This window comes from Urocitellus parryii (genome assembly GCF_045843805.1).
Source record: "Urocitellus parryii isolate mUroPar1 chromosome 3 unlocalized genomic scaffold, mUroPar1.hap1 SUPER_3_unloc_2, whole genome shotgun sequence".
Classification (NCBI taxonomy): domain Eukaryota; kingdom Metazoa; phylum Chordata; class Mammalia; order Rodentia; family Sciuridae; genus Urocitellus; species Urocitellus parryii.
This window is the reverse complement of record NW_027551783.1, coordinates 569200-591029: the sequence shown is the minus strand read 5'-3', so window position 1 is coordinate 591029 and position 21830 is coordinate 569200. Positions and strand designations below refer to the sequence as shown.

The 21830-nt window shown below is 53.3% G+C and overlaps 1 pseudogene; it reads right to left on the bottom strand.

Annotated features, from left to right (window-relative positions):
- Positions 1-539: 539 nt before the first annotated feature.
- Positions 540-21461, bottom strand: LOC113176366 (oxysterol-binding protein-related protein 9 pseudogene; annotated as a pseudogene).
- Between the last annotated feature and the right edge of the window lie 369 nt (positions 21462-21830).

Genomic DNA, 21830 nt, shown 5'->3' with positions numbered 1-21830 from the left:
TATTACATAATGCCTAAGTTATCATATATACAAATAATGTCTAAATTATTATATATGCTAATAATGCCATATAATTACGTATGATACAAATGCATTTTATCATTATCAAGAGTGCCTCTTTTTCAAGTAATATTGTTTAGCTTAAAAACTGTTTGATATGGGGCTGGGGTTGTAGCTCAGTGGTAGAGCACTTGCCTGGCAACTGTGAGGCACTGGGTTTGATCCCCAGCACTACATTAAAAAAAAAAAAAAAAACTAAATAAGCAAAATATTCTCGCCCGCCAAGAGAACTGCCAAGTCAGTCCGGCAGAGAGCGTGGTGAGAAAGGGGAGTGGTGCGGCCTGCTCCCCGGGCCCTCCGCGGGTGCGCTGGGTGGCCGAGGACAGGGCCTCTCCTGCAGATCCCCGGAGCTCCTGCGGCGAGTGCCCACGGGCTGGCCCTGGCTGTGAAGGACCGGCGAGCCTGCCACCCAGATGGGTGACCTGATGGCGGCAGCGACCTGTCGGCCCCGGACCCCGAGGGCGGCCGGGTCTCCTGGCTCAATCGTGCCCGTCCCAGCTGAAGCCGCCACCCGGGACGTGGCGCCTTTGGGTGGCGGCGGCGTGGCAGGGGGCGAGAAGAATGGCGGCCGCCCGAAGGCCGCGGAGGCCGGCGGGGCCTTCAAGATCCCGAGGAGGAGGATGGACGTCTGAAAGCTCGGCCACGTTGGACAGCGGAGCCGCACAGACCAGGGCTCCCCGTGGAGACCGCACCTTGTCTCGGCCAACGAAGACCCGAACGTCCTGGAGGTGAGCGAAGCCCGGAGGACGGACGAGGGCGGTGGACCGCTTGGCCGCCTGGGGCCGTCAAGAGAGAAACGTGGAGCCACCAGCCCGTCTACCCATTTTGTTTTTGCTGTGTATATAGTGTATATAATGGACAAATAAGTCCCAATTTTGCAACATCTAGTCTCTAGATGTTAAAGAGGTTGCCAGTGTATGACCAAGTAGTTAGTAAAATTAGAACATTTTGTACATTTTTTGTTGAAATTCATAGGAAAGCTTGTCCTCTGTAAAAAGACTTTTGGATATGGATTTGTTTGACCATCTCTAAGTGTTACATATGCCTGTACTTGTCCACTGGACTGAAAATAGAAGGTAATGAGGAGGGAGAGGTTCAAGGACAAAATGGTCATATTAGAAGATACCTCATATTTAACCATTGCTACGTGTGCAATTTTATTTACCAGTGCTGTGTGAATAGTGGACAGGGTCTTATGTGGAATATCTAGTCCTTCTATATATTTAGAAGTGCTTGATATATTTAAAAGTAAAAGTAGTAGAATTGAAACTTTTTGTAAATAGCTTTTAAAAACTGATGAGAAATATTGTGTTTGGAATTGTTAAACCACCTCTTAACAGAAAAAAAAAATAAATAAGCAAAATAAAGGTATTATATCCATCTAAAATTAAAAATATTTTAAAAACCCATTTGATGTTAATATGGCCACTCCAGTTCTCCCATGTACACATGTCCTTCTCCTTTACCACCTGTAGACAAAGTACAGTGCAACTTTACTTTTAGATATAATCTGACAATTTCTGCCTTATATTTGGAGTGTCTGGAAAATCTATATTTAATTATCAAGAAGGTTGAATTCATGCCTGCCATTTTGTTCTACAGTCCTGTCTTCTTTTGTGTTAAATATTTTAGTAGAGCACTTTAATATTGATTTCTTAGCTCTATTTCTTAGTGTACTTTCCTTTTGAAACTATTTTGTGGTTGCTTTAAGGCTTACAAAGGAATTTTGACATCATAATCGATTTCAAGTTAACACTGACTTTCTTCTGTTAAAACACAGGGACTTTTACTGGTACAGCTTCATTCTACCACTCCCCTGTGCTGTTGTTGACACACACATACACATATGCACATACATAATCTCCTCTATATGCATATCAGAATTGAAATATCTATGTAGACATGTACATGTACATATATACACACTTGCTACATACATTCTATGTTAAAATACAGCAACGCAGTATTATAATTTTTGCTTTAAACACTCCTGTATCTAAACACGTGCTTACCATTTCTGTTGTTTTATTTTTTCCTGTGAATTAGCATCTGGCATCTTTTCCTTGTGAAGTTCCAATAACAACAAATTTTATCAGCTTTTCTGCAGCTAGAAATGTCTTGCTCTCACTCACATTTTAGATGGCAGTTTAACAGGGTGTAGGGTTCTTGTGGAGGAGTTTTATCATTTTTGCATTTTGACTTGTCATTCTAATGTGTCCTTGTCACCGTTGGTTCTGGTGAGAAGCTGGGTCTGTGCTTCTCTGTGTGTGATGTGCCATTTTCCTCTGGCTGCTTCCAAGAGTTTCTCCTTGTCATTTGCTCTCAGCAGTTTAGCATGTGGACGTGACTTTTTTATGGTCAATCCTACTTGGGCTGGGTGAGTTTCTAGATCTCTAAGTTAATGTTTTTCACCAAATTGAAAAAAATTTATGCACATTCCTTTAATCCTACCTTCCCTTCGCTCTACTCCTGGGTCTCCATGGCCTGTGTGTTGGTAGCACAGCATTTTCCATCAGTTCTGAGCCTCTGCCCACTTTTCTTCACTCTTCTTTTTCTTTCTTTGGATTGAACATGTTCTATGATCTTTGCCACCTCATATCTGCTCTTTAGCCCATCTGGTAAATTTTTTATTTCAGTTATTGTACTTTTCAGTTCTAGCATTTCTGTTTGGTTCTCTTACATAGTTTCCATTTTTTAAAAAATTTATCAATTCACTCAACTTAGCACATTTTCCTTTAGTTTCTGAGCTTATTTTCTTTTGAACTTATTTATATGGCTTTTTTTTTTTAAGTCTGCAAAATTCAGCCGTGTTTTCGCCTACAGTCACTTTATATTGATTGTGAACTGGGCTTGAAGCTGGGTGTGTGTTTGGAAGCCAGGGTGAGGACATGCAGAGACAATTGACAGCCGTTGCAGACCTGGACTTGGGCACCAGCTCTGAGGGCCCCGTCGTTCCTCACCTTGTCCAGCAGATTCCTCACTTCCCCCATGGGCTGATCTGGTGATGTCTCTAGGTAGGACACAGCCATGATGACCCTAGCCATCTGACGAGGAATATTCACCTTAGCCAATGCCCAGCTTCCTTGGTAGCCGTGGAGGACAGACTGCCCTGCCGTGGACGGGGAAGTGGCTCTGCCTTGAGCCATATTTGTTGCTTTGTGATCAGAGCAGGAGGCTTGGCCAGTCTGTGGGCATCGTTGCAGAAGCTCTTCTCTTGCTAACTCGTGCCTGAGGGGCAGCACGGGACAGTACTGTGGTGCAGCACACGGTGGATGGTGGATGGTGGATGCTGAGCCGAAGTGAGGAGCCTGTGATAGTGCTCAAGAGCTCACACGCCCTGAACCATCTTTGGTGCCGTGGTGCCTGTACCGGAATCCACTCAGGAGCTGCTGCCGCAGGCCCAGCATTTTATTTCCAGCTTCATTTTTAAAACTTGGAACTTCTAGGAGAGGAGAAAGAATGGCCCCCAGACATGCAGAGGGGACTGCTTACTTCACACCCTTTCGTCCATGGCAGCACTGCCCCTCGGTCACTCAACACAGAGGGCACTTGAGGGGACCAGAGGGCAGGGAGGCCCTCTCCCCAGGTGTCAGCCGCAGAGGCCCTTCAGTGGTGCCTCCCGCAGCCTCCCTGCAGCAACCCCGCCTCTGCTCTGCCCGCGAGCCGTCCAGCTCAGGCTTGCTGTAGCAGAGTGGACCCTTCAAGCTCAGTTAACCTGGGGAGGGAAGTCATTTAAGGAACCCGAGCGCTCACGGGAGCCAGACAGGAAGAGAAGGGTGCTGGGTCTCTGAATTGGGGAGGGGCCAGGCCACCCGGAGCTGAGCCATGGCTGTGCTGCTGGCCCTCTGCGGAGCCCTCTTGAGGAGCTGTACAGACTAGAGGAGCCACCACAAGCCCACAGCAGGAGGGTGGCCTGTCAGAGAAGGCACGTTGGTGGGCGCAGAAACACCTGGGGTGTCAGGGAGGATGTGAGTGCGGGGCATGGAGGGAGCACTCTCAGTACCCTCAGGTGCCTCCAATCCAAGCAAAAGTCCTATGTCAAAACGTCATGTTCCTGTCACCTTGACAGAGGTTTTGCAGGGCAGGATCCCTGGGTGGGACTCAGCGTAGCCAGCACCCAGCACGGGCACATGACTAACCAGTCTCTGTCCAGCTGGGATCCAGGTGGCCAGCTCTCACCCAGCAGCACTGCAGCCCTGTGGAGTGTGGTGGCCTGTCCGGGGCCTCCAAGGGGAATGGCAAAAGCGTTCTCAGGCTGCTTTGGGCAAGGCGCGTGCCGGCTCAGCCCCGGTCCTCACATTGCAGTTCAACTCTGTCCTTTGTCGTCAGTGTCCCCTCCTCGATGCTGCTGCCCGCAGCCCCCACAGAGTCAGTGTTGATGGCTGGACTCCCTGGGGCCTGTCTCCAGGGCAGGGGCTCACCTGCGTCACCTCTCCTGAAAGCTGCCCATGTGTGTCCTGGGGGATCGTGAGCTCCCAGGGTCAGCAGTGGCCCCTGTGCAGCCTCCCACTTCTGCAGGCTGATACCCCGGGGGCCTTCGGGGCTGATAGGGCACAAAGGGGGGGGGGTCATTCCTGCAGTTTTCTGCTCACCAGGTCCCATGTGGGCTTCGGGGAGCCAAGGCCAGGATCAAGTTCTGAGTAGCCTGGAGGGCCTGGGTGTGAGTCGCAGAGTCCAGGCGAACAAAGGAGAGGTGTGTGTGAAGGTACTGATGTCTCCTCAAAGGCTGTGGAACGTGTGTAAGAAACACCCAGGGAAGAAGCCAGGGGCAGCCAAGTCCACGGGCCGGGAGGAGCTGCTGCCTGCGCTGGCCGGGAGGACCCCGCACGCCTCCACGGAGCATCCAGTGGTCTGGGCTCTGAGAGACACGCGTGGGCCGCGCTCCCTCACCAGGATTGTTGGGGTTCAGGAGCCGGCCAGTGGGTCACGTGACAGCGGAGGGAAGAGCCTTCCTCTCACCCGACCTCGTGGAAAAGGGTCTCTTTCCCCGGCCTGGTGAGCTGAAAGCGGATTCAGGCTGAGTGGACGTGAGGTGAGGAAGGGCAGGAGGGGCCCTTGGGTGGCTCCTGCGATGAGTTTGCTAATGTGGACGTGCAAACGTCCCCCTGGCTGTCCTGAAATTCAGGCCTCCTGGAGATGCTCCTTCAGGGGTGCAGCACCCTCCCTGGGGAGCTTGGCAAGCCCTCCCTGGAGCCCAGCCCAGCCTCGCGGCAGCCCAGTGTGGACAGGCTGGGCAGGACAGAGCCACAGCTGGAGCAGGCAGCGTCGACTTCGGAGCAGGTGGCAGCGTGCGGCAAACTGAGCCCAGGAAAGAGGCAGAGGAAAGCAAGGGTGTTTGCATCGTGCTGACTGCCCTGGGGGGCCCAGAAGCTCACCTTGGCTGCCCACTGCCCAGCACAGAGTTGGACTTCAGTGGTGCGTTTTGAGTGAATGACCTGGAAGGTGCCAAGGAGGGAGGAAGGAAGCAGGGCCTGGGCAGGCACCTCGCTCGGCAGGCGTCTCCTACGGCAGAGCACCCAGGGCAGTCACGTGGTCACCCAGCAAGGTGGCCACCAGCATCGTCCCTTTGCTCTGCAGAACTCCAGAGAAGTCGAGGCCCTGGAGAAAGCAAAGCTGAGTGAGGACAAGTGTGGCCAGGCCAGTCTTGTCAGCAGGAATGAACCAGAGGGGACCCAGGACTGAAGGAGGGATCCCAGATGCCCCAGTGTGATGCTAACAGCAAGCAGGTTTTTTGGTGAAAGTCAGTTCTGAAGTGATTGGAGGCACTTACACTATGAACTTATTTGTTGTTTTTCCAGGATCCAGTCCAGCCGGGTGCTGTGCCTTTACTTGTGTATCTCTTGGCTGAATCTTGCCACCCTCGCTGGAACATGGTTCTCGTGAACTGGGGTGCGGTCTGGACCCCTGCATGGAACATGCAGTCTCACGAGCACAGAGGTGGTTTCCAAGGCTGCAGACCCAACCCTGACTCTGTTGCGCAGTGCAGGGGAGGACCCTGGGTGCCGTGCAGGGGAAAGGAGGTCTTTGGGCCGAGGCCTCCACTGCTGGCCGGTCCTTTCAGTCACAGGCAGTCGCCCCACCTGGGTGGACGTCGAGGGTCTGAAGTGCTGGGCTCTGTGGAGAGTTCCGGGGCAGTGCGGCTGGTGGTCTGAATCCTGACTGGCCAGCACTGAGAGGAGACCCACTCAGCGTCACTCAGGCCTCACTCTACAGACGGGCGGCTGAGGCGTGAGGGGCAGGTGCAGGACCCCCACGGCTCTCAGCCCTCCTATCTTCCTTCTCAGAGGCAGGTGGAAGGTGGGGGCGGGGTGAACACAGCCGGAGCCCCGCTTTCCCTGGGATTTGGAGCTGGCATTTGTAAATTGTGGTGAGCCGTTTCTGTGTACTGTGGCCGCCATTACAAGATGGCGCTGATAAGTGCCGTGGCCTGTGATAAACAACTCCTTATTTTGGGAGAGTTGGCACGTAGCTGTAGAACACCCTATGAGAAAGATCCACGTGGCAGTTGTGCATTGGGGCTTTATCTGCTTTATTAAGGCTGGGGCACGTAGCAGTAGGAGTAGTAGTAGGAGTAGTGGCAGTAGGAGTAGTAATAGTAGTAGTAGGGGTAGTAGTAGTAGTAGTAGTAGGAGTAGTAGTAGTAGTAGAGAGAGAAACAAGCTAAAAGACATGTCAAAACAAAGGCCTGAATAAACTGCTGAAGGAAGAATCCTGTGTCGTGTTTCCTTTGCTGGCGAGGGGACGCGGCAGTAAATGTACTGGAAGACAAAAAAAAGATAGTGTGGAAAAGGTACAAGGCAGTGAGCGAGGTCGGACGCCAGGCCACACCTGTGCCTGTGGCTGCGCCCAGGCCTGGGCCTCGTGATGCACAGAGTGTCAGTGCGCCCAGGAATGACAGTGGCAAACGGAATCAGCTACTTCCTGAGTTGATCCAATTTGAAGAAATAAATCAGGCCCTGGCCTTCCCATGTCCCCCAATCCTGACAAAATGAGAACTGCAGGGGTCCAGCCCTCTGGCCCCGAGGCTGCTCCTGTCCTCTTGGCTCAGCGCGGGGACCCCACACTGCTTCCTAGTGCCGCAGCGCTGGGAGGTGGTGATGCAGAGACCTCACCTCTGAAGGAGCAGCGTCAGGCACCTGCACCTGCCTCGCCCCAGCTCCTTCCCGAGTTCCCTCAGGAAGAGCTTCCCCTCTGCAGGAGGCGCAGTGCCCCAAGAGCTCGTCCGGAAGGAAGAGTTTTCACTCAGTGGCTTTGTTTTCTTGTTTTGAATCTCCGGAGAGAGAGGGAAGGAGGGACTTGGCCTGTTGGTGAGACCGAAGACCTGGCCACGTGTCATTTGGTTGAAGGGAAAAACAGACTGAGAATGAAGGCTGTAACGTGTCCACCATGCGGTTTTACTTGTTTTAAGAAAAAAGTTATCCTTTATCCATCATGACGCTTTGGCATATTCATTTTATTGGCAAAATGAAACAAAGCTCTCAAAGGCACCACGTCTACGGACTTTGTGATCACAGCAGTGTAGGAAGGTGGCCACCCCGGCCTTGAGCCGGACACGCAGATCTAGCCAGAAGACCCCATTTTATTTAACCCAACAGATTTAGTTCTCAGGCGGGACCACACCTCCGGGACAGACAGAGATGAACGGTGCTGGCTGGAGCCTCAGGAGGCTTATAAAAGGGGGTCAGTAGGGAACATAAAACAGGAAGGGCAGAGACTCAGAGCTCGCCTGCTAGTCCCACGAGATGGAGAACAGAGTTCACAGGTAAATACAGGCTCAGGTCTTTGGACAGCGCCCGGGAGGCACCAGCTGAAGCCCAGGCCCACCGTCCACAGCGCTGCCCTGCGTCCTCACTGACTGGAGACTCGGAAATGGGACTCTGTTGGAGAGTTCCTGCTGCTTTGGTTGGAGGAGCAGCTCCCCAGAGGCCACACAGGGCAGTTCCCCTTGCTGGCCGCATGGTCAGTCCCTGTCACTGTTAGATTTCAGAGGATGGAAATCGGGCTGGCCTTGATTCTCCTTGCTGATCTACAGGTTGAGAGCAGGATGACATTGGGAAGCTGGGCAGATCTGACAGAGGTGGATGTCGCTCCACAGTCCCAAGGTGTCTCCAGGGGGGTGAGCTCAGGGCCCTGGGACTGCCGGTCCACCTCCCCCACTCCTTCCTACGGCTTGGGGTTTCCTTCTGAAATCAAAGCTTTGGTGGGACTTTCCTTGGGAATGGCTCCTTGGCACCAGGCAGCTGGACCCTGTGTCCACGTGCTCCCGTTTCCTATCTGGGGACACTCCCTTGCAGCCCGTGTATCTTGGTGGGGATGCCTGTGCACTGGGTGACAGCAGGTTGGTGATGCGGCTGGTCCTGCCGGGAGCTTCCTTTGGTATCTGCAGAGACAGTGGGAGGTAGGGTCAGGGAGAGGCATTGGAGCGCCTGCCTGGTCAGTCTCCCTGCCCCTCCGCGTGCCCTGCCGTGGGCCTTCCCGTGACACCAGCTGCCCTGGGAACCCCTGCAGCACTCCCTGGCTTGGTGACGGGGTGCTGGGGCTCAGTGGAGAATGGGAGACAGGCCTGTGTGGGTCGCTGCAGCCACGTCTCAGGCAAACTGCACTCGGGGCAGTTTCCAGAGGAAGGGCCGAGAGACCAGTGGTCAGGAGACGCAGGAAAGACTCCGCACAGGTGAGACGCGGCGGCGCGGAGGGCGCATCCCCGCCTCTGCACGTGACTCGGAGTGTGCACGTCTGCGGGTGCACCCAGTGCCCGAGCGTGTGTATCCGTGTCTGGGTGTGTGTGCTCCTGCGTGTTCCCCTCAGCAGTCTGCAGCGTGCTCAGGGCACCCCGGCAACTGCCCGTCCTGGGCAGACACGCAGCAATCCGCACAGCGCCCGCCCGCTCCGGGGCGTCTCTGGGAGGCGAGTCCCTTACCTCTGCGCCCGGGTCTCCCTCCGCTTAATTGCAGGTGAGGAATCAGAAGCGCCTTCACCTGTTTTCGCCCGCTTTCATCTTCGCAGACAAAGCAGGTGGGGCTGGGCCTTGATCTGGTGCTCAGGCCCCTCACTGAAGGGCTGGATCTCCCGCAGGCTTTTAAGGGTTTGGGGGGTTACCCTGATGAGCCTGTGTAATAAATTGAAGCTTTGTTGTTTGGCAGGTTTTGTGTGTGTTTGTTTTTCTTTTATCACTCTAGCGAGGGAGGGGGCACGTCCCTCTCTCAGGCTCTGCTCTGCCTTGGGATTTGTCGTTGACTGGATTGGGCTTTGAGAGTGCAAATGTTGTTGTTGTTAGGTTTCTGTTTCTAAAGTGAAAGCCCTAAATCCAAGTACCCAAATGTCCAGATCTCTGGAGTTTAGAGTCGTGGCAGGGCTGGTGCTGGGCTGGGAAGTGTCACCTGGTGGCCCACCGGTGGCGCTCTCCATACCTCCCTGCAGCAGCGCTCAGTGACTTCTCCGGGGGACGCTGGTATCCCTTTTCCCGTGCCAGTACTCTCTGGAGGTGTTCTTTGTTCAGAGCAGAACTGGAGGGGTTTACTGAGTGGACGCACTGTCCCTAGGAGCCCCTGACCATGGGGGCGCACCAGCCCTGGACGGTGTGGTCGACCAGCAGCCCGCAGACACGTGTCTGGAGGTGTGAACAGCAGGCTGAGGCTGGACGTCCTGCTTTCCATGTGGGAGAAAGGCCACTCTGCAGACCTCTGCCGCTCCTGGGACAGGTCAGGTGTGAAGGCAGGTCTGAGGTGGCGTGCACTAGATGGGAGGAAGGGAACGTGTCAGACAGTTCCTCTTTTCATTCTAATAGTCAGTTTTTAGCTCAAAGAAGATTCGGCAAGCTCTGAGCTTTGTTCTCAGTCCTCGCCCTCTCCTTGGTGGAGGCGATCAGACTCTGCCCATACCTGCCAACATGCTCCCCCCTGCCTAGATCTTTGTGAATACAGCCGTGCTCCCCTCCCCCACGGGCTGATTCCCACAGTTTCATTCACTACTATGCTGCGTCTAATCACATCTCTGGGAAGTGAGATGAGAAAGTTATGCTCTTTTACTCCATCAGATTTAATAAGTTTGGATGTGTTCCAAGTACCAGGCATTAATCACACTCAAACCCAGGCCTTGATAGTTCATCCACCCGGAGTATTGGTGTCAGGGACATAAAACAGTCTCTCCAGCGCCACGGTGCCCTCCGACTTGAGCACTTGCCTGTGTTCATAAAACTGGCTTTGTGTGGAGGACTGGAGGGGGACGGGGCGGGACTTTAGATCATGTCAGACGTCCCATTGGTGAATCTCCCTTTCCTCCACTTTCTAAACCCAGTTTCCAAGCTCTGCAGAATGACATGAAGCAATTAGCAGTGAGGTGAGCTCCGAGCTAGGAAGAGGCAGCCGCAGAGCCGGGTTAGATCCGAGTGGAGAGGGGCGGTCCTTCCCGTTGGCTGGCTCTCTCCATCTCCAGGTGTGCACTGGGGGTCCACACGGCCATCAGATGATGAGGCTGGCCCATTTTCCAGTAGGTGGGTGTGGTGAGAGGACTGGCGGTCGCCCCCGGGTAGGAGGGGGCTGGATGGACAGACAGGAGGCACTCTTCACCCCACACCTCTCCCTCTGCTCCCTAGGGTGTTATGCTGCTTCCTGCTGTGGACAGCTCACTGCCGCCCATCCCCACCCAGGAAAGGAAGGCTTTCTAGAATATTTCTCGTTTTCTTTTGGCCAGAACATTTTGTTGTCATAGAGTTCTTTTGTTATTTAATCAGATGGTCACAAGTTTGCACTTGTTGGTGTGAAGCTGAAGAGTCCTCTGTATCACGGACGGACATGCCCCCGTGGGCAGTGCTTGTGGGACAGGTGCTTGTGACTCGTCTGCAGCAGGTGCATTTGCTGCTGCCCAGCAGGATCGAGTGGATGTCAGCTGGATTGTGCATGGGCACTTGGTCCTCCTGGGATGTGTGTGTCTCTGGCACAGAGGGTTTACCCTCCCGGCACAAAGACAAGGCGTGCTGAGCCACAAGCCACCAAGCGGGTGGCAGGGGGCTGGGCTATGTGTGCAGATAGAACCTGAGGAGTCTGAGAAGGGACAGCTGGGCTGGGAGGGGCCAGGAGGCTGGACAGCCATCAGGGAGAAGATGTCCCTTCCTCCTGTCTGACTCAGGCCCTGCCTTGGGCCTCGCTTGCCATTCCTGGGCTGTCCAGGGCCTCACCTGGACTCAGTGGCCGAGGCATGCCCACCACTAAGGGGTTTTCTAGAATGGTGCCCATGCATGTTTTATTTTTCTGGATGAGAATCATGAGTGGGAGTGCGGTGAGCTGCCTGGACTGAGCCCCTCACCCCAGTGTCGGCAGATGAGACCTGCACACGGTGCGTTTCCAGCCCCAGCAGTGCACCGACTTGGGGCAGATGGGTTTCCATGTGAGGCGTGGCTCAGACACCTGGGAGGCATTTGCTTCCACTGTGTGAATGTCTGAGGTTAGGGCCTCCCTGGGTGCTGGTGTTCAGGAGGTAGGATGTGTTCGGCCGGGGTGCCTCAGTCTGTGGTTGGCACAGCCATGTGAGTGTGTGCATGTGATCCGGGCCCGCGGGGACACAGTGAATCAGCAGGCCTGCGGGGCTTGATGGCAGGAGCGCAGCACTGGTACTGGTGCCGGAGAGGGCCTTGTTTCCTGGGAAGTTCACCACTTGGTGTGGTAGACCAGCTTTCCTGGAAAACATCTCAATTCACATGACATCAGACTGTGCAGGCGGCTGTCCTGCATGATTCATTCCCTGAACGTTAGTTTAAGGAGTATTTATTGCCTGCTGTGACGAACTGGCAGCCTTCCAGGGCTGGCTGGAGGATGGGCGCAACCCCGGCTCCCTGCTCACCGAGCGCATATCACTGTGCAGAGGGAAGGCAGGACATAGAGATTCAAAGAGAATCAAGAGGGTTAGAATTGCCAGGTGCTGGGAAGAAACAAGTGTGGAGACCAGCAGGTGGACGTCACGTGGTCCGAGCAGGCCCTGTGCAGACAGGGCATCAAGCAGCGAGCTGAATGCAGCCAACTAGTGAGCCTTGAGGCATCCGAAGGAGAGAACATTCTGGAAGGAACAGGAAGTGGAGTAGGAGTGTGCCCCGTGTGCTCAGTGAACATCTATTCTTTTCTTTCTGCAGGCATTGTCTGTATAAATAGATTTTTACTGTAACCCCAAAGTATACCAGATTAATAGCTGAGGTAATAGCTGAGGATTGGAACTGTGTCTGAAATGTGTCTTACACCTTCATAATGTTCAGCCCATAACAAGTGCCTGACAAATACGAGTTGAATATGATGGAACCAATGATTTAAAATATTAAATTAATACTAACCATCACGTGAGGGGTGTGCAGTCGGCAGGGGACATTTTCCAAGGAAGAGATCGAGCTATCACAACCTTTCCTTTGGAGAAGTTTCCTTTCCACTAAGATTAAACAGTCTCATCTGGCTCCAGTTAATCATCGAGCACTGTCCCAGAAAACAGTCTGGTGCCGGATATTTAATGGAATTTTTCTAAGTGTAGAATGGAGCATCTGCAGTTAACCCAGCAATTCGGCCAAGTGGAAGGGGCCATCCCAGCTTCCCCGGGAGCACCCAAGGCTCTGCAGGCTGATTCCCAGGTGACTGCATGTCATCCATGGTGTCACAGTGCACCTCAAAGCCCCACATGGCAAATGGGCACAGCTTTTATTTGTCTGGAATGCTTCCAGGGCTGGGGAGAAATGAGGGTGTGTCTTACTTGTCCGGGAGGCGAGCTCGGAGAGGGGTGCTTGGGTGACTGGGATGGATGGGTGAGAGCACTCCCTGTGCGTCTGGGGAGTCCAGGAGATGGAGGCAGGACTTTGCAGCAGGTGGTCAGTATAAAGGCCCTGAGCTGGGCCGGTCCTTGGAACAGCTGAGAAGCATCAGAGGCCATTCTACCGAGTTCTGAAGCATGTGCTATCTGTATAACCCAATCTGTCCAGGCTGGGCTTTGGAGGATAGGGTGAGGACCAGACTGAGAGCTGAACACTGTTTGGACGCACAGTGACATTCCTGAGCTTGAAGGGGACAGGGAGGCCCACAGGAAAGGAGGCTCTTCTCACCACTGTGACCGGAGCCAAGTTGTTGCAGGACGCTGCTTCAGTTTCTTCTGGGGGAGATGGGAACTCAGTGAGGAGGTCCGAGCCAGCTGGGCTGGACACACTGAGATGCCGTCTCTGCCACATACCCCCAGCCTCTACAGCAGAAGGGGCCAGGGTTGTTTATTTTGCAACAGGGAAGGGGGCAGCCCCCAAGCCACCCTCAGGAGCCACATGCAGCTTTGGGAGAGCCACCCTGCTACCTTGACACATGTCAGGCGTCCCTTGCCAAGGCCACCAGAACGCCAGGATCCAGATGGCAGGGGCCGTGTGGGTGTGTCTGCCTTAAGACATGCCCAGGTCTCTCTCCTCCTGATCTCGCTCCTTCCAGATTCCCCAGGGGTACGTGCAAAACTCTGGGTGCCTTAACTCATAGGAAAAAAAATCTGTCAAGAATCTTTCAAGACCTTTCATAGAATTTACGCATCTCCTGTCAACCTTTGACTCCAGAGAGAAATTGTTAATTGGGCAATTTGAATGATCTTGATATTGATTTCAGCCTTTAAATGCTTTTTTAGATATTTCATCCTAATGCCATCATGAGAATCAGGAGGGCAAAAATGATCTTCTCATTCATCAAATGACTACACCCGCCTACGCAGACCAGCGCCGGGACCCAGTGCCTCTGATTTCTAATCAGGCTTTAACATCCATATGCATTTCAGACAAATTGGGTGCGTTCCCTGATGGCTGGCAGCCAGGGCCCCGAATGCACGCTCTGCAGACTGTGCCTGCAGCTCCAGGAGCCCCTGCTCAGCAAACAGCTCCCAAGAAAGCCGCCCAGATCTCACCTGTCGGCTTGAGCATCCCACCTGGAGACTTTCCTTGGACATTGAGACAGATGGCGTCAAGCTCTGGAATCCAGTCAACGTGCTCTCCAGGGGTCCTTCCGTGGTTCACCAGGGCACAACAGAGGAAGCCACCACGGGTCTGCGGGAGGAGCTGGGGAAGGGGTGGTCTCCCTCATGACACGGACCACCGCCTCACGCTTCACTGTGCTGCTTCTCGCCTCCTGAGAAGGGACCTGCCTGAGGGAGGCTCCTGTGGCTCCTCAAGTGCGTGGCTGGACACGTCCCTTGGAGCAGCCTTCCTGGGGCTGGAGGGCAGGGCGCGGCCCAGAGGACAGAGCAGCTCCAGGGAGATGCTGAGCTGCTCCCCTCCCCATCAGCATCTCCGTCTCTAAGATGGATAAGGCTCTGTGACCTCACCCAGAGTCTGACCCCCAGAAGTTCCCAGGTATAACCCAGCTTTCACATCATGCCCACAGGGGCACTACAGGAAACTCCACCTGTTCCCTAAACTTGCATTTTCAATAAAGCGTCCATTGACAGCGTTGTTCAGAGTCACATTGCTCAGTGTCCCAATTAGACTCAGGACCAGAGGAGACCTGTCCTCTGGTTGTGAGCTGTGTATTTCCTTCAAATAGGAGTAGTGTAACTTACCTCTGGCTTTACTGAGAGTAAATTTATTCAGAGAAAAGTTTCAGGTTTAATTCCTGAAATTGATAACTATCTATGGTCTGTCTATCCATCCATCTACCCACCCATCCAACCACACACATCCACCCTACCCATCTATCTACCCACTCATCCACCCACCTCACACATCCACCCCACTCATCCACCCACCCACCCGTCCACCCACCCCTCCATCTACCCACCCACCCACCCACCCAGCCGTCCACTACACCCATCCACCTATCCATTCATTCACACATCCACCCCACCTACCCACACATTCACAAACACATCCACCCACCCACATATCCATCCATTCACCCCTCGATCTACCCAACCACCCATCCACACACCTATCCACTCCACCTATCTACCTATCCACCCCCCACACACATCCACCCATCCACCCACACATCCACCCTACCCATCCATCCATTTACCCACCCACCCACCCACCCAGCCGTCCACCCACTCATCCACCCCACCCACCCCTCCATTTACCCACCCACCCACCCACCCAGCCATCCACTACACCAAGCCGTCCACTACACCCATCCACCTATCCATTCATCCACTCATCCACCCCACCTACCCACACATTCACAAACACATCCACCCACCCACATATAGATCCATTCACCCCTCCATCTACCCACCCACCCATCCACACACCTATCCACTCCACCCATCTACCTATCCACCCCCACACACATCCACCCATCCACCCATCCATCCACCCACCCACACATCCACCCACTCATCCACCCACCCACACATCCACCCCACTCATCCACCCACACATCTACCTCACACATCCACCCCACTCATCTATCCACCCACACATCCACCTCACTCATCTATCCACCCACACATCCACCCACACATCCACCCCACTCATCTATCCACCCACCATCCACCTCACACATCCACCCCACTCATCCACCCACCCACACATCCACCCCACACATCCACCCCACTCATCCACCCACACATCCACCTCACACATCCACCCCACTCATCCACCTCACACATCCACCCCACTCATCCACCCACACATCCACCTCACACATCCACCCCACTCATCTATCCACCCACACATCCACCTCACACATCCACCCCACTCATCCACCCACACATCCACCTCACACATCCACCCCACTCATCTATCCACCCACACATCCACCCACACATCCACCTCACACATCCACCCCACTCATCCATCCACACATCTACCTCACACATCCACCCCACTCATCCACCCACACATCCACCCCACTCATCTATCCACCCACACATCCACCTCACACATCCACCCCACTCATCCATCCACACATCTACCTCACACATCCACCCCACTCATCCACCTCACACATCCACCCCACTCATCCACCTCACACATCCACCCCACTCATCCACCCACACATCCACCTCACACATCTACCCCACTCATCCACCCACACATCCACCTCACACATCCACCCCACTCATCTATCCACCCACACATCCACCTCACACATCCACCCCACTCATCCATCCACCCACACATCCACCTCACACATCCACACCACTCATCCACCCACACATCCACCTCACATATCCACCCCACTCATCCATCCACCCACACATCCACCTCACCCATCCACCCACACATCCACCTCACACATCCACCCCACTCATCCACCCACACATCCACCTCACACATCCACCCCACTCATCCACCCACACATCCACCTCACACATCCACCCCACTCATCCACCCACACATCCACCTCACCCATCCACCCACACATCCACCTCACACATCCACCCCACTCATCCACCCACACATCCACCTCACACATCCACCCCACTCATCCACCCACACATCCACCTCACACATCCACCCCACTCATCCATCCACCCACACATCCACCTCACACATCCACCCCACTCATCCACCCACACATCCACCTCACACATCCACCCACACATCCACCTCACACATCCACCCCACTCATCCACCCACACATCCACCCACACATCGACCTCACACATCCACCTCACTCATCCACCTCACACATCCACCTCACACATCCACCCCACTCATCCACCCACACATCCACCTCACACATCCACCCCACTCATCCACCCACACATCCACCTCACACATCCACCCCACTCATCCACCCACACATCCACCTCACCCATCCACCCACACATCCACCTCACACATCCACCCCGCTCATCCACCCACTCATCCACCCACACATCCACCCCACTCATCCATCCACCCACACATCCACCTCACCCATCCACCCCACTCATCCACCCACACATCCACCCCACTCATCCACCCACACATCCACCTCACACATCCACCCCACTCATCCACCCACACATCCACCCCACTCATCCACCCACACATCCACCTCACACATCCACCCCACTCATCCACCTCACCCATCCACCCACACATCCACCTCACACATCCACCTCACTCATCCACCCACACATCCACCCACACATCCACCCCACTCATCCACCCACACATCCACCTCACACATCCACCCCACTCATCCACCTCACCCATCCACCCACACATCCACCTCACACATCCACCTCACTCATCCACCTCACACATCCACCTCACACATCCACCCCACTCATCCACCCACACATCCACCCCACTCATCCACCCACACATCCACCTCACACATCCACCCCACTCATCCACCGCACCCATCCACCCACACATCCACCTCACACATCCACCCCACTCATCCACCCACACATCCACCTCACACATCCACCCCACTCATCCATCCACCCACCCACACATCCACCCCACTCATCCATCCACCCACACATCCACCTCACACATCCACTCCACTCATCCACCCACCTACCCATCCACCCACCCACCCATCCATCCAATCATCCACCCCACCCACCCCTCCATCTACCCACCCACCCACCCACCCAGCCGTCCACTACACCCATCCATCTATCCACTCATCCACACATCCACACCACCTACCCACACATTTACACACACATTCACACACAGATCCACCCACCCACATATCCATCCATCCACCCCTCCATCTACCCTCCCACCCATCCACACACCTCTCCACTCCACCCATCTACCTATCCACCCCCCCACATCCACCCATCCATCCACACATCCACCCCACCCATCCACCCATCTACCACCCATCTACCCATCCATCTATCTACCCACCCACCCATCCATCTACCCATCCATCCACCCATCTACCCACCCATCCACCCATCCACCCATCCACCCATCCATCCACCCATCCACTCCTCCATCTACCCACTGGCCCATTCACCCCATGCACCCATTCATTCATCTATCCACCCACCCGTCCATGAAGGTATATAGATACATGGGAACCTTCCTTACCCCTACTGCAATCTTTGCTTCTTGAGTTTCATCTTTTCTCTCTTTTGGTTGATTTTGGTCTTAGTTGATTTTGGTCTGGACAGTTGTAAACCATCTGAAATCTGTTTGGATGTATCCTAAATTGAAAGAGAACCCATTAATACCAAGTGTTGAGGATTGATTTGAGGTGTCATATGCTAATGAGCTCCCAGAAAATATATGTGAATCTGAGCATTGGGATCCAACCCTGGTGCTCAGTGGAGGAGGCACTTGGAAGCAAGAGTCCCTGCCCTTCTATGGACAGACATCCTGGGGCAAGGGAGTCATTAGGACTGCTCAGGGTCACACTTCATTTTAGTTTACTAGATATGACCAGAGAAGAAATGCCACTCCCAGAGAACTTGACGCCTATTGAAAGAGAGCTTAAATTAATCACCAAGTCCTTCACTCTTGGCTGATGTGAGCCTGTTATTGCGTGAAACCTTACTTCACGACAGCCTCCTTGATTGAGTATGTCATTCATTTTTATTCAGACAACATTTCTTGGGTCTCCACTGTGTGCAGGACTCCACTACAGACGGGGACACAGCAGCAAACCAAGTGAGAGCTGCCCCCACCCTTGTGCACCCAATGTCAGGTATCAAGATGGTGCTCTGTGGAGAAGCAGGGTGTGCAGGGTGGAGCCCAGGCTCCTGCCTACCTACGGCGGGCCTCCTGAGGGAGCTGGGAGCCCAGCAGGAGGAGCCAGGTGGGCCAGGGAGCCTGGCTTGATCCTTGAGCAAGGGGTGTGGGGAGGACTGTGTCAGGCAGGGCTGCAGGGCGGTCTCCCAGGTCCCCTCCCTGCGGGGTGGTCTCTTGTGGGGGCTAGCACCTGTACCCACACCTCCTTCAGCATGCGGCACCTTCCACAGCACCTCCACTGGTCTCTGAAATCCCACAGGGTAGTTTGCTATGTCTGTTGTCTGTTGATATTACATGCTAGCATTTCCTCTTCAAATAGAGGGTAATTTTCAAAATATTTGGAATAGAACCTTAAAATATTCCATAATCAATTATTTAAAAAATTATTTTTAAAAAAAGGTTGGAAAAATTACTTTATGAAGCCTTAAGAAGCACTGAATATAATTCAGTTGTAATCCAGGTTTACAATTTAATAATAACAATTAAATAATACAATTTAATAATAGTTCATTTCCAAAATAAAAGTTATCATACGTGAAACCATGAAATTTCCTAACACTCGATTTCAATACGTTTCACTAATTTTCTAAAACAACTCCGAGGAACCAGTATTTACAATCGGTGGAATATTCATGAAAAATCTGCTGTCAGGTGTGTTTTTGTCTGTCTGTAGTTGTATGTTCAAACCCAGGAGACTACATGGAGGAGGAGAGGAGTCTGTTGGTCTGTCTCAGCAGCAGGACTAGAGTGCAGGGGTCTGGAGCAGGAGCAGACGTCGTGTTCCAAGACCCAAAGGGTCCTCAAGACTGAAGTCAAGTCTTACCTGCCGTAGAGGAAGGGATTCTTCCCCAGCTTTCATCGTCATCTGCAAGTCCAGCACCCTGGGATGGTCTGCGGGAACACTGCAATGAGAAGGGATGATGGGTTCCTTCAAGCGAAGATGGTGGTTAACTGGCACGACCCGCCCTGGCCATCGGGGTAGACTTGTGTTTCCAGCCCAATGCCTCACAGCACCAAGGCGTCCGTAGCGCTCATCCTAAACCCAGCCTTCTCCATCTTCATGGAGAACCTTGTCTCCCACTGAGTTCCCTTCTCCTTCCTTTCTTCAAGTCTGTGCTTGGCGTCAGTTGTGCATCAAGGTCTCTGATTTCTAAACTGAAAGTGACATCCTTCCCAAGGCAGTGGACTCACCTCATCCGATGTCCCCTTCCTCACTTTCTCCTGGATTACAGACACTACTTGGTATCTACAAAGACCGCATTTCCCCTGTTGTGTATTTTGCACACACCACACCATTCAATTCCCCTTCAATTGCGCAAAAAGACTCCTTGTCATCTGGAGAAAGAATCTCAGCAGTGCTTCTGTGATTCTTGCCTCCATAGAAAGTTTAGTGTGGAAGATGATATTTTCACTGTGACCAGTTTTGGAACAATTAATACTGTATTCTCCTAGTTTCACCAGGGCACTGTGAGGATAGACCTTTGGGGAGTGTGAGGGTGGAGTGCTCATCATAGTCTAGACAGAGACATTACTTTGCCCTATGTTGTGTGCCCCAATTGACATCCCATAAATTTTGATTCAGTCCACACATGAGCACTGAATTGGATTTTCTTGTTAAAATGTTCAGCGTAAAAGGCTGAAGTGGGTGGATGATGGTAAACCTGCTCAGCCACGAATGTCGCGCTGTTTTTGAAAACCCAGGGAATGGGTCCTTCTGAAACTAGCTCTGTGTTCCCTCCAGTGTCATTTGGTAATGTCCAGCGACACTGAAAGATCTCACCCAAAATGGGGCTGTGTGGTTTCCTTTCCTTCCTGCATGAAAGTCTGAGAGGTACCATTACAACCTGAACCTTCCATCCTGGGGTCTTTCTGGTCACTGATAGTCACAAACAGGTTCAGATGTGCAAAAAAGTCTGCATAGGTTTCTAAAAGATCTTCTTTCAAGAATAAATGTTGGAAGAACTACTTAGTAAGGTCCATTTTGAGCCTACTGTGACAAGGGGTGCACCATAACACTGTTGTGGTCCTCACTGACCCTGCCTCCCGTCATTGTCTCTATCGACATGTCAATCCAAAAGGTCAGCATCACTTGTCCCGTTGGACATGGAAGAATGCAGCGATTCTGTGGCATCTGGGTGCTTTAGGCTATTTCCTGAACTGCTGTGTGTCAAGACTGAGGCAGATCCAGAAGAATCTATTAAGTGCATTGGGGATGAGCCACTCTGATGGAATTCATCACGTCATGGAACTCATCTTCACTGCTAGAGTAAGAGAACTCTGGGACCGTATTTGGAGACAAGGCGACATGACTTGGAGAAATCAGACTGCTACTAGGTGGTGAATGCCCACTGCCTGTGCCATTTGGTGTTGGAGTCTGATGATGTCCCAAGGTAGCTGACCCAGGTCCCACGGGTCAGGAAGACGGACGCTGCTCTGACTTACACAGCTGGTCCTGGAGGTCGGGCAGTCTGGGAAGGCATTGTGCTGACCACAGGTCCCCAGGGACTGGGTTGATACGTTGCGTCTACGGGATTCAGAGCACTAATGATTCCCTCTGCGCACTTCTCCGCGTTACTGTGCTCTTCACAACCCGCAGCAGCACGGCGCAGTGTTAATAGATCCTACCCGCCTCTGTTGTCTCCGCAGGAGTCTCAGTTCTCTTTCTCTGCTCATCATCTCTGCTCATCAGTTTTGAAGCTTGTCGTCAAAAGGCTTTAGTTGTTCTATCAAGAATCATAGGTAAGCATCTGCCTGTGGGTTTCTTGTCAAAGTCTTGGGCACTAGAACAAACCCTGAATCCAAACCCACAGAGGGCGTGAGAAGGAGGGGGGCGGGGAGCACGACATTGGCGCCTCCTGCCTTTGCCAGGGCAGGCAGCAGGGACCCCGGGGACTCAGGGGTGGGGACCAGCCCCTCTCCCAGACCCTCAGGGTCTACTCACCCCGCAAGTGGCCAGCCAGAGAGCCATCCGCTGAGGCCCCTGCCCTTGGTGCCTCCTGGGGCAGGAGCGGGGCTGCTCCTGCTCACACCCGTCTTCTACTCCCTCGATCCTCGGGGCGCAGGGGGCCCAGCCAGAGGCTCAGCCGGTACCCTGGGGCCTTAAAATTCTTATTATTTGAAAAAGTTAATCCTTGAGTAG